Source organism: Acanthochromis polyacanthus, chromosome 23 (assembly GCF_021347895.1).
Source record: "Acanthochromis polyacanthus isolate Apoly-LR-REF ecotype Palm Island chromosome 23, KAUST_Apoly_ChrSc, whole genome shotgun sequence".
Taxonomy (NCBI): Eukaryota; Metazoa; Chordata; class Actinopteri; family Pomacentridae; genus Acanthochromis; species Acanthochromis polyacanthus.
This window is the reverse complement of record NC_067135.1, coordinates 17,192,484-17,204,747: the sequence shown is the minus strand read 5'-3', so window position 1 is coordinate 17,204,747 and position 12,264 is coordinate 17,192,484.

Here is a 12,264-nt window from a genome sequence, read left to right as displayed (position 1 = left end):
GAGGCTGCATACTCATTACTTGTCATTGAGGCAGCTCTGACAATCCTGTCTTAACCCTTTAAGCTTCAGTCAATTCCAGCCGTTTTCAGTACAAAAAATCGCTAATATTGTATTTTTAAATAAAAAAAATTACGAAAAATACGGGGAATATTGGACGGGCATCACGAGGTGCATTTCCTTGAAAATGACCGATTCGGGGATTTTATACGACTTCAGGACATGTTTTGGACAAAACAGTTTACTGGCTTGTGTCGTCTGGATGTAAAAGGTTGGATTATGGCCGTTTTTTGTGGAATCTTTTTTTTGTGTGTAGTAATGAACCCGGAAATGTGAGTCGCGCTGTGTGCGTTGAAGCCGTGTATAGAGAACGGATGGATGAATATTTGTTTTTGTCGGACAAATGTGTTTTTCTCACCCGCTGTAGTAATCGCATCTGAAAGTGGTTCATACCGGCGGATTCATGAGAATCTAAGCTTTCCATCGGCGTATAGTGTTTGTATAATCGTGTTTGCAGCCGTCGGACATTCTTGAAATTCCTATGCAAATTAGTAGGTGTACCGCCGGCGGTACACCTACGACGCACTGAAGCGTAAAGGGTTAATAATCCACCTCACACAGCTGACTTCTCAGTTAAATTAAAGTCCATCTATCATTATCCACAGGTAGAGCTGATTCATAGCGGTCAAGGAGCACTGCTGAGACAAGACAGAGCACCATTTTCAGCGAGAAGCTGGCTTTCACCTTCACACATCTATTGACAAATCTCCTCAACTGTTGGTTCACCTGTCTTCTGCAGCCGGAGAGGGGAAGTGTAGCTGCGCTGCTGCACAGCGGAGATGTAAACATCTTACTGCCTGTCAGAAAGAGTGGGCTAATTGTAAGGGAGAAGCAGATGGTGCAAAAAAGGCTTCGACAAAAAGGAGAAAATTGTTAAGCCTGAGAAAACATTTTATTTTTCAGTTTGAGCTGCCATTTAAGCGCAAGGAAAAGTGAGAGAAAGTTGAGTGAAGTAGCTTCAGTCGGGGGAATATCTCATTGGTGGAGGGCCAGGTTGGGAGTTTTTGAAAAGGTTGCTTGGCTCATTGACGGGCACTCGTGGGCTGACTTTGAATCTGAAAGTGAGGCGTGGAATGTGACTGGAAGAGCATCACGGTAAACAGGGAAGATGGGGATGGATAGAAAAAGGATAGAAAGAGAGAAAACGGGCAGAGGAGTGATCTGTGGGAGGCAGCGCAACGAGTGTCGGTTTCTGTCTTTGTGCGCCCATTCATTCAAGGCAGGACCACCGAGGCAGAATGCTAAGCTAATGAGCTCCCGCCGGATAGCGCCAGTTTGGCACCCTGACAGATTTTTCTCTATCAATTCTCCAACCAGCTTTGTGCAGCCCAGTCCAGCTTTAGCTTTAGCTTAGCTTGCCAAATACCCCAGCAGACCACAGGCCTTTTAAACTGCTACGCCACCCCAGTTTATTTAATTATACATGAATACATCTCTGCTCCCGTGCCCTTTTTACATAATCTCGGAATGTTAAATATTGCATAATGTCTCTACCTTACTCAACTCTGGCCAAACATGTTTGCATTTCTACATTTGCATTGTATTTTTATTTCTTTCTTCGGTGCCACTTGCGGGGGGAAAAGAAGGCATAGGTACAACCAGGAAAAATGTAATTGTCTTTCTAATCTAATTTTGCGTCTCCGCTCTGTTGTCTGCCAAAGTATTAATCACGCCGCACATCAGACAGACTCAGGCAAGCAGACTCGCAGTCACACACCAGGCTGTACTTTGCAAAGACAACCTATTTATAATTAACAGACCTTCGCTTTCAAAAGCTAACCAGATGAAAGGATGTTCATCGGAGAATATCACATTAGCAGGTAAATTCAAATGGAAGACTGACACTGAGCTCATTTTGTGAGGCCTAGTTAGGAATGAGTTTGAACAAAAATTGCTTCTTTGCATCCAATGCTCACATCATTTTAGGAAATAAACTATGGTACATTTGGGAAATATTAGGTAAAATTCTTAGTCAACTTAAAAGGCAAGTGATTGATGAAGGTATAGGATAGGCACATTACTGCTTTTATTATGTTACAGCCACTGGTGATTGTGTGCCGTCTTGTTTCTGGGGTCTTTTTGGGCCTTTGTATAGGGAGATGTCTTGTGTAGGCCCATCTGTGGCTGGTTTGCGAGCCTCTCCAGAACTCCAGCTGCCAGTCATCTCAACTAATGAGTCTGGAGCTGAAAAGTTCCACTCCAGCCTTTGTTCTCCCCGCCTCCCGACCTGTCTGATTGGACCGTCACCCACCTTCATCCAACCAGTGTGTTCTGTAGCCACTGAGCGGTGGTTACCTGGAATGTAGCTTCTGTTAGCAGCTTGCTAATTTGGTGAGAAGTTGCTTGTGTCTTGTGTGTGTCCTGTAGCCACTGAGGGGTGGTGATTTGAATGTTGTGTCCTGTTAGGAAATGTGCGTATTGAGGCACCTGTTTCATTTAGTTAAATCTGTGCACTTGACACTCATTTGCATTGTATTAGTTTCTGCTGTTTGTGGTGGGTGTTGCTTGGGTTTTGCTCAGGAGTTTATTTGTTTTGCTTTTGCTTAGCTAGTTTAAGAGCTCTGTTTGGTTTTATTATTGTTATTATGTGACGATCTGTACATTTGTCCTTCTGTCTGTTGGTCTGTCTGTCTGCAACATTGCTCAAAAACAGACTAACGGTTTTTAATGAAATTTTCAGAGAAGGTTAGAAACGGCACAAGGACCACCTGCCCTGTTTTCTTTGTTTGACCATTATGTGTTACTTCTGTCACACAATACCACTTACTCTGGTTGGTTTTTGTTACTTGGCTGACCCTAGCGGTTGGATCGTAACAATTGCCACAGCACTTTGGAATTGGATGCAGTCGGAGTGTTTGGAATCATCTGGTGGGAAAATGAGCATACCAAAGTGGTGTGACCACAGGGGCAGTTTTGGATGCAAGGGGTTGAATTCCTTCCCAGCACTGGAGGCTTAGATATTGTGCTCTAGGCAACAAAGAAAACACAAAGGCCTCCTACTGCTGGTGCACCTGAACTGGATGTAGACTATCTTGGTCTGTCTGCCTCGAGATTTCAGACTGGACCAAAAACTGAGAAAATAATTCGCTCTAATGTTTTTCTGAAAACATCCAAGGAAGAAATACGATAAGGAGTTGCTCAGTCTGTCTTTACTTTATCAGCTACTGTATTATGACTTGTTTTTTTCCCCTTTACTTTTAGTGTGTTGTAGCTTTTTAATGTATGTAAAAGGAATGTAAACTTACAAAGTCCACGCTGAGGTTAAACTGCTCAAATGACTTGCTGAAGGCCTTTCCTCCATCACCATGTAACATTTGCATAATAGTAGCAAGTTTAGCCTGTCCACAAACAAAGCAGCTTCTTTGCTGCTGCTGGAGCTAACATTGTTGCCTCTACTCATAGACCTAGAGTTATGGTTTATAATTAATGTTGCTTTTTGTTCATTAGGTTTAGGCTTTTAGGAAAGAGGCAAAACAAAGCTAAAACACTTGATTTCATTGAAGCATGTAAACCTATTTTAGTAGAGCCAAAATATAAAATGATGAACCAATAAATGTGCATAATATGAGGTCTTTAAAAGTTTATTGAGTTTCCAGAGGGGGCAGGGCAAACTAGACATCCCTGATTTTCAAAAAGAAGCTTAGACCTCAACTTTACACGAATGAGAACATCTCTCCTACACAACATGGCTCTGTATTGGCTCATATATTGCACACCTGCTTACATGAAGAGTGAACGGGAAGTATGGAAATAAAACATAAGTTTTGCTTTTTAACATTTTCCTGCCATCCTCTGCTTAGTCACATTGCTGACTAGTGTTCCTTTAGCAAATACCTGAGGTGAGCCAATACTTTTTCTTCGGCGTTTTGTCATATAACAGGATTTGTTATTTAATCTTTAGGGAAATAATTGAGAAGGAGGAGCGTGCCCTTGCCGTTGGATAAGAGGAGTTGTTGAGCTCTGTTTAGACAGCAGAGAAGACCAGCGAGGAGCATCTGGAAGCATAAGGATGAGTTATGGAGGAGAGCAGGGTTGAATCTCTGGGCTGCTCTCGAACATGGCAAATGAAGATGGATTCCACTGGGATGTGGCTGTGTGTGTGTGTGTGTGTGTGTGTGTGTGTGTGTGTGTGTGTGTGTGAGGTCCAGTGGAGATGGGGATGAAAGTGAAATCTGCTTATGAACCTGTCTACATGATAGAGTGTGTTTGTGTGTGTCTAAACATGCAGCACGTACCTATGAACACATTTACAGTGAGGTTCTCAACATTCATTTTGGTTTTGGAATCGCTATGTACTCGTGTGTTTGTGTGTCAGCATGTGCTACCTCTCTTTAAAAGACATTTCTGTAAGTCTCAAGGACTGAGGTGGAGATTGAGCCGAGCCTGCCTCTGCTGGTGTAGTGCGACAGGTTGAAGAGTCGGCCGTTGTTTTGCCTGAGAGTCATTTGGATTGGATTGATAAAAAGGCCATTAGCTGCCGCTTCCGCCCGTTGCCATGACGACATATCTTCTGCGGGAGAAAGGCATGGCACCTCAGGTAGAAGCCAATGTATGTCTATAGCATTGGCTGTGTGTGTGTGTGTGTGTGTGTGTGTGTGTGTGTGTGTGTGTGTGTGTGTGTGTGTGTGTGTGTGTGTGTGTGTGTGTGTGTGTGTGCAGGATCTGTGTGATTGGTTGGGATGCTCGCTAATTACACACGTGTAATTTACTTGACTCCCCAGCACCATGTATGTATTTATACTATCTGAAACAGCATGTGTGCATCTCCAACTGACTGGCTTTTAAAGTGTGTTGCAACATCTAGACCTGCCATTCGAAGCCTCTCCTGTGTATAGGTAACATCTGCACATGCCCCCATCCATCCCATTGGGCGAATGAACATCTGTCCATTTTAAGGTGCCATGTGATTGGCAGGTGGTGGGAAGGGAGGTCGGGGTTTCTATTTAAGTTTAAACGGCCGCAGTCGAGGCTTAAAGGTCAGAGGAGCTTGTTACTGGAATGCTGTTAAATGCTGCTAACGGAGAGTGCGTGCGAAACCTGCGTGGGAGGAAACGAAGAAGCAACAGGGCGTGCAGTGTGCCGTTGAGCAATGCAAAGGCGGCCGACTACACATTGTTCGGTTGCTGGGGAGTGTAGCGTAAAAATGAGAGCAATGTGTTTTTCATTTTGAGTAAATAAGCAAACAAAAGGTCAGATGTCTTTGGTGTCCTCGCTACTACTTATTCGTATTGTCCAACAATGGGTGGGTGTGAGCGAGAGCATTGAAGCTTTTCCTCTTGATTAACGGTCGCCACCCTTCCCCCTCAGATGACTTGATAGAAGCCAAATGTTCATTAATCACAGCGGTAAATGTAACAGGCCTGCCAAGCTTTGAGTTTCTCCATATTTTAAAGTGGTGTGCATGCAACTGCAGACGCACTGTATACAGTTTTGGAAACCAAAAACACAAGGAAAAGGAATGTATTAAACAGTATGTTTGTCTTAGTTAAAAAAAACAAACAAGAAAAGCACTTGGGGAGCGCAGTACTCCTCCAAGGCTGCTCATTCCCCCATTTGGTATTGTCAGAAATGCAGCATTATTTATTTATTTTTAGAAATGCAGCATGTATCAGTTGTTGATGATCAGAAACCAAGACAATATAGAATGTAGTCATTTAATACAGATGTCCCCACCAACAAAATGCACTGAGCACAGGCGTGTGTTATTCATGTGTATGTTGTGTACGGAGACCTAAATATGTAGCGGAGGGTGGGAATTGATGGGACTCGGAAACATCCCCACAATTTGATCAATTGTTCCTTGTATCATTTCTGACAGATAAGTCCGCAATGATCTGAGTAGCTCACACAATGTAGCATTAGAACACTGGACTGATGGTTGCTGGAAATGTTCCTCTGTACCCCTATGGAGATATTCCATTGAAAATAGTAATTTAGCACTGGACTAGACTGCATTTCTGATTGATTGAAAACAACTGCCTTTCTTTCAAAAATAAGGACATTTCTAAGTGACCCCAAACTTTCGAACAGTACTGTACATTACCTTCATTAGTTAAAGGAAACCTGTACGTGACATTTCAGACAGCGAAACTAACCATTTCTGAACATGACAGCCTGCTTCATCTCCCCTCTTTCTGGCATCAAAGAACCACTGTTTCTCTGTTATTATTCCTCCGTCAAATTGAAACTGCATATATGCTGTGTGAAAGCAGGAAGCCTGTCAGACGTAGCTGCAGCGGCTCAGGAGGAAAGCAATTATTTCTGATTTCTTAATGCATCGTTTTAATTCGGGATTGTTTCTGTCCGCATTTAAATAGTCTCACCCACAAGTACGCATGTAGCCAGCAAACACACACACACACACAATTTTTGTCTCCTTGCTCCCTCCTCCTCCTTAATTTTGTCTTTCATGCTCTGGCAACTTCTGGAGTGCCCTCAAATTAATCACTGTTTTAATGGAAGCTGGTTAAATATTCAAATTCGATAGTGAGTTGGCGAACACACTAAAAGCACTGCAGCACATAGGCAGCAGCAACTGACTATATATATTTCAGAATACATATACTAGCAGTGGTTTCAGCCTGAATTATCTAATTAAGTACAGAATGCTTTGGTATATGAATAACCAAATGAGCCTCAATTCTATATACTGCTCAATGCAGTATCTGCTGATTATTTTTTCCCTTTTTGTCTGATCATATTGATGTTAAAAATGTTTTAACAAGGTGGCACACACACATTTCACTGATTCATTTACACACGTTATTATATTTTCATGTCTGACTTGCCCCAAGCAAATGAATACCTAAACATCTAACCGAGATCTGCTGTAACACAATTACAAAAGTTAGTTTTCTATGTAGAATTATTTGGCCCCAAACACTTGATTGGGACACACTGACTCAACTGTTCTTTGTGGTGTGAATTAAAAGGAAATTATCGTAATTTTACACATTTAATTGAAGGTGCTCTGTTGAGTTAGGAGCTATGGAGTGAATGTTTTGGGGATCTTCTCCTGTTTTCTTTGCTTTACTATCGCATCCACTGCAGATGCACATGTAAGCGCATGAGTGACGTGATTCTCATTCCTGCTGATGGCTTCACGCTATCCCACTAATTGACAGGTCGGTGGTGGCATGAGGTGGAATGGTATGAACAGCTACTGTCAGACTCTCTGTGTCTCAGATGGAAAGACAGCCAGTGTGAAGGTTTGACAGTCATGGGAAGCACTTTCATGCGCTTCGGAGAGAGTCAGCGGGTGGGTACCTGTGTTGCAGCAGGAAAAGCCGTGCAACGTGTCCGTACACAACTGAAGCCATGCTTTCTGTCTTTACCCAGTCTTAGATATCTTTCTAAACGAGGAACACTTCATCTGCAGGCCCAATGTGTTGCCACTTTCCACCAGTGTTAACTCAGCTAGGACGAAACGTTCTCACAACATTGGCTTTTATTTTTGTAAGAATGTATCATTTGAGATAATGATCAGGAAATGTACAATTTAACTAAGACAGAACATTTAAAAGCTGTTCACAGGATGTTACTTTATAACATCAAAAAGACAGATAACTTTCAAAAAAATACTTCCTATTTGTTTTCAAAGCCTCACATCACCTGTAAAAAATGTTCTTGTAACGCGGTTTATTCACAGAAGTGGAACATTTTGTCCACAATGTTACGGAAATGTTACTGATTTAACACATCATGGAACGCTATTCCCAGATAGCAAACTATGGGTGAATCAATGTTGAATCTATGTTGAGACCTAACGTAGAAATTATACAGAAAGCGCAAGGTTGATAAAATGTTGAGTCAACGTTTGCTTTTCAACCATAAATCACACTTTACCCAGATAGCAAAAGATGTTAAATCAATGTTGAATTAGGGTTAAGAAGGTTGAATTGTGGTTACGGTTGAAGATTGATGGTTGGATCAACGTTGATTCAACAACATTTTGTCAACATTGAAGTTTGTGTTTAAAAGATACCATTGAATCTACATTGTATTTTAGTTTAATTAAAATGTTTGACGGGTCAATGTTTTAATTAATGTTGAATCTATGTTTGCAAACATGTAATCTATGTAAGCAAACGTTGACTCAACATTTTATCAACCTTGCACTTTCTGTATAATTTCTACGTTAGGTCTCAACATAGATTCAACATTGATTCACCCATAGTTTGCTATCTGGGTTCTGTTCTTAATGCAACATTCGACAAATGATTTAAGAACATTTTTAGAATGTCTTGAGAGAAAGTTATCTTGCTTTGAAGAAGAACATTCGAGGAACTCAAAGAAAACTTCCCGCTGACAAACATTACAAAAAAAATTTGAACATTCGGATACAACTATCACGACCGAATATTCGGATATTCGGGTCCAGAGGCCAATGGGGGTTAAGGGATATTATAGGCTATTATGAGCAAAGGAGGGAGCACACTTGGGATTTGTTAATGCACTTGAACTTTGTGTTTTTATGATGTGCTTTCATGTCGGTTAACATCTAAAGTATTTAAGTGAGACTGTCAAATGTTGTGTGTTGTCACATAGTTATGTATTTTTGCTATTGATTGTCTATGGCTGGAGCAGACTGCTACTGTTTCAGGCCTGTCTTCCACATAGAACTGTTTCAGTAATTTGTTGTGGACTCAGATGCAGGATTCAGACAAGGTTGGGCAACATTTAAACAGTTTTATTGAGATAATTGTAGTGTTGGAAAGGGATGAACACGGAGCCAGAGGCTAGCGCGATAATGAAGCCAGAGTGGTGATCCAGAGAGCACCGAGGCGCGAGTGGCATTAACAGGCATTCTCCACAGCGCTGTCAGCATTAAAGCTTTGTCTGACTGCAACTCATTATGATTCCGCTGTAGGGAGAGAAAATGAAATGAATTACTTTGTTTTCGTATCATACTCCGGATTTCAGAAAGCCAATCAAATTCGACGTGGCCCGGGATGCAGCAATGGTGCCCCTGCAAAATAGTGACACTGAATTGTTTTGGTGGAACGTTTAAACAGGAATATGAGCGCTCTCATTAAAATGAACCAAAGGTGACTGCCGTATTGCATGATCCAAATCAGGGATATGAAACAAATGGCCCATGGGCCAAAACCGGTCCACCAGAGGGCCCAATCTGGCCACTGGGGTAACTTTGTAAGATTAATCCTTAGCGTGAAAATATTTAAAGACATTGAACATTGTGCAATATGGCATCAGTCACCGGCTACAGTACAACAGAGTTTGGTTTTTGGAGCTTCATTGTTCATGCACTGACACAACTTTTATGTAAAAATTTTATACAATTTTATATTATTTTACAGGGCAAGGGGATAACCTTCTTCCTCTATAGTTCCCACTTTAGTTTGTATGGTGTGTCAGGATTGCTACACAGATGTGGAAATTAACATAAATTTAAAATCATTTCTAGATCTTGACAACTTGCTTTGATCATAAAGTAAAATACTATGTGGTTCAGTTCCAGATACCTGTGACTAAATGTTTTGTGCCTTTGTAAACACTCTGTGATCTGGAAGTTGAAATGTGTAAATCATAAACTGAGGCATAATACTGTGGAAATTAGTTATTTTTCTCAAGAAATTTCAGGTTGTTCATAATTATAGATAGTTAATTAAATGTGAACATTGTCAGAATGTACTTTTTTGAACTAAAACAAAGAGAAAATGTGGAATTATTGTTATTTATGGGTTGCTATGCTCTGATTTTACTGGTCTGGCCCACTTGAGATCAAATTGAGCTGTATGTGGCGCCTGAAGCGAGATTAGTTTGACATGCCTGATCTAAATCTTCAGGAAAATTTCACATTTTCACCATGTGGTGAGTCAGATTAACAACCAAGTAACATGGAAGTAGCTTCTAGGGTCTGGGGAGTATGGAGGCTGAGTTGATGCTTTGGGATGTTTGTTGTGTTCCTCAAACTGTTCTTTAGCAGGTGTTGCGAGTGCATTGTCCTGCTGATTGCAGGCTGCTGGTGTTGGGAAGTGCTCTTGCTATGGAGAATTGTGCCTGGTGTGGAACAATGTATAGGTGGTACAAGTCAATGTAACATCCAAATTAGGGCTTAACGATTTTGGAAAATAATCTAATTGCGATTATTTTTGGAGATATTGCGATTGCGATTTAATATGCGATTATTTTTTCAAACTACTATTCTCATGTAAATGTCATTGATCACAACCAATAAATCAGTCTGTTTCATAATAAACTGTCAGATTTATTTAAAGTGCAAATTGCAACACTAAAGAAAACCAAACGGTGGCTGTACCTATTTAAAACTTCAAGTCTTAATCTTTCACGTTGAATAAAACGTGATGTAAACATGTGGACTCACTGCACTTCTTACATGCAGTCTGAACTTAACAGTACAGTCTATACATGAATAAATTATATATGCAAAAATAAAACTCACTGATTCAGTAACATTACCCATCTGAAAGTGCAGGAATAATAAGAACAAATGTCAGCTTGAACATTTTAAGGGAAATCAAACTGCCAGTGCAAAATAAACTACTGTATGTTATTATGAAACACTAAAGGAAATACAGCATTATATTCACTCAATAACAGCTGCACACAACATGCTAAAGTGCAAAATGAGTATGGCTCTATTAGTCGTAAAGTTTCTTTGTATAGTTCTTTGGAGCTTACATATTTTTGGCGAGGAATACCAGCATGTCAACTTTGGCTGGTTTTAAAGATGAACGAGTGCAAGTCACGATATTACCTCCAGTGCTGAAGAGACGCTCTGATGGAGCACTTGTGGCAGGGACACAAAGATACTTGCGGGCCATGTTGCAGAGTCGTGGAAAGTTAATCTTGTGCACCTTCCACCAGGCTAACGGGTCCTCTTCTCCATCAATGGTGGGGGTCATGAGGTAACTGTTTAACTCTGCTTCAGTGGCATCTTCAAGTTGCACAGGAGCAGATGAAGAAGCCGCAGCAGCCTTGAAAAAGCTGCCCAGAGATTTCTTGACTTTTTCACCACATGGCACCGCACTTGGAGGCCTCGGAGTGGCTTCGATCCGAGCTCTCTTCTCCTACCAAATGAGAAAAAAAGTTAGTTCACAAATAAATATAAAATTTGTTTGTGATGTCATAACTACATAATTTAACTAACCTGGTTATGTGTACGCCTTGCTGATTCCAGCATTTCGTTCTTGATTCGGGTCTTAATAGCTGGAATGTTGTCGGCAGTGATGTACTGGGTTTTGAACCTGGGGTCCAGAAAGGATGCAACATCCAAAAGCTCCTGGATGCTGTGGTCACTGTATTTCTCATTGAGGTAACCCAGGACCTTAGTTTTGATTGACCTGGTCAAGTTAGTGTCCTCTTGGTCTTCAGCCAGCACTGATGTGGTCAGAAGGTTAAGAACTGGTTTGAGGTAAGAGATGCTCACATATTCCTCCCCAGAGAGAGCATCTGTAAATTCTAGGAGAGGATGAAGTGCTTTGTGGACAGATTCTAAAACCTCAATATCCTGCCAGGTAGGAATGAGGGAGCGTGCATATCGGTCACCTGACAGAACATGAGTAATAGCTTTGAGCTGCTCTAGCACCCTGGCTATCATCATTTCAGTAGAGCCCCATCTTGTTGGGCATTCAGTGATGAGGCTGTGCTCAGGAAGTTGGAGCTCCTTCTGTGCTTCAGTCATTGCTGCCTTCTTCTTCCAGCTGTGGGAAAAGTGCCCTACCACCTTTTTGCACAGCGCGATTGCTCTTGACACCCTGTCATCTTTGAGCGCATGTCCTGTATAAAGAAAAACAGGACAGTACTTTAGGCGGCGGCGGCGGCGTCGTCATCATCATCATCATCATCATCGTCAGTGGTGGAATGTAATTACTTACTTACTGAACTTAAGTATTTTTTGTGTAATTTACTATTAACTAAAACTAATAAGCATTGCATTTACTTTTTTTTTTTTACTTTTATCCATTTTAAAACAGTATCTACTACTTTTTTGATTGTGGCTTAAGTGCAAAGTACTTTTTTCCCCAAAATTAACTCTTTTGTTTTGTTTTGTTTTCATACATGCAGAATGTAAATAAAACCTTGTGCAATGATATGGTAATCTATCAGTAAATGCAGTCTGTGCTAGTAATATTTACTTAATATACAATATAAACATTCATTTTCTTTTCTATTTCACGTAGTAAAAAAGTGAGTATTTCATCCACCACTGACCATTAGTATCAT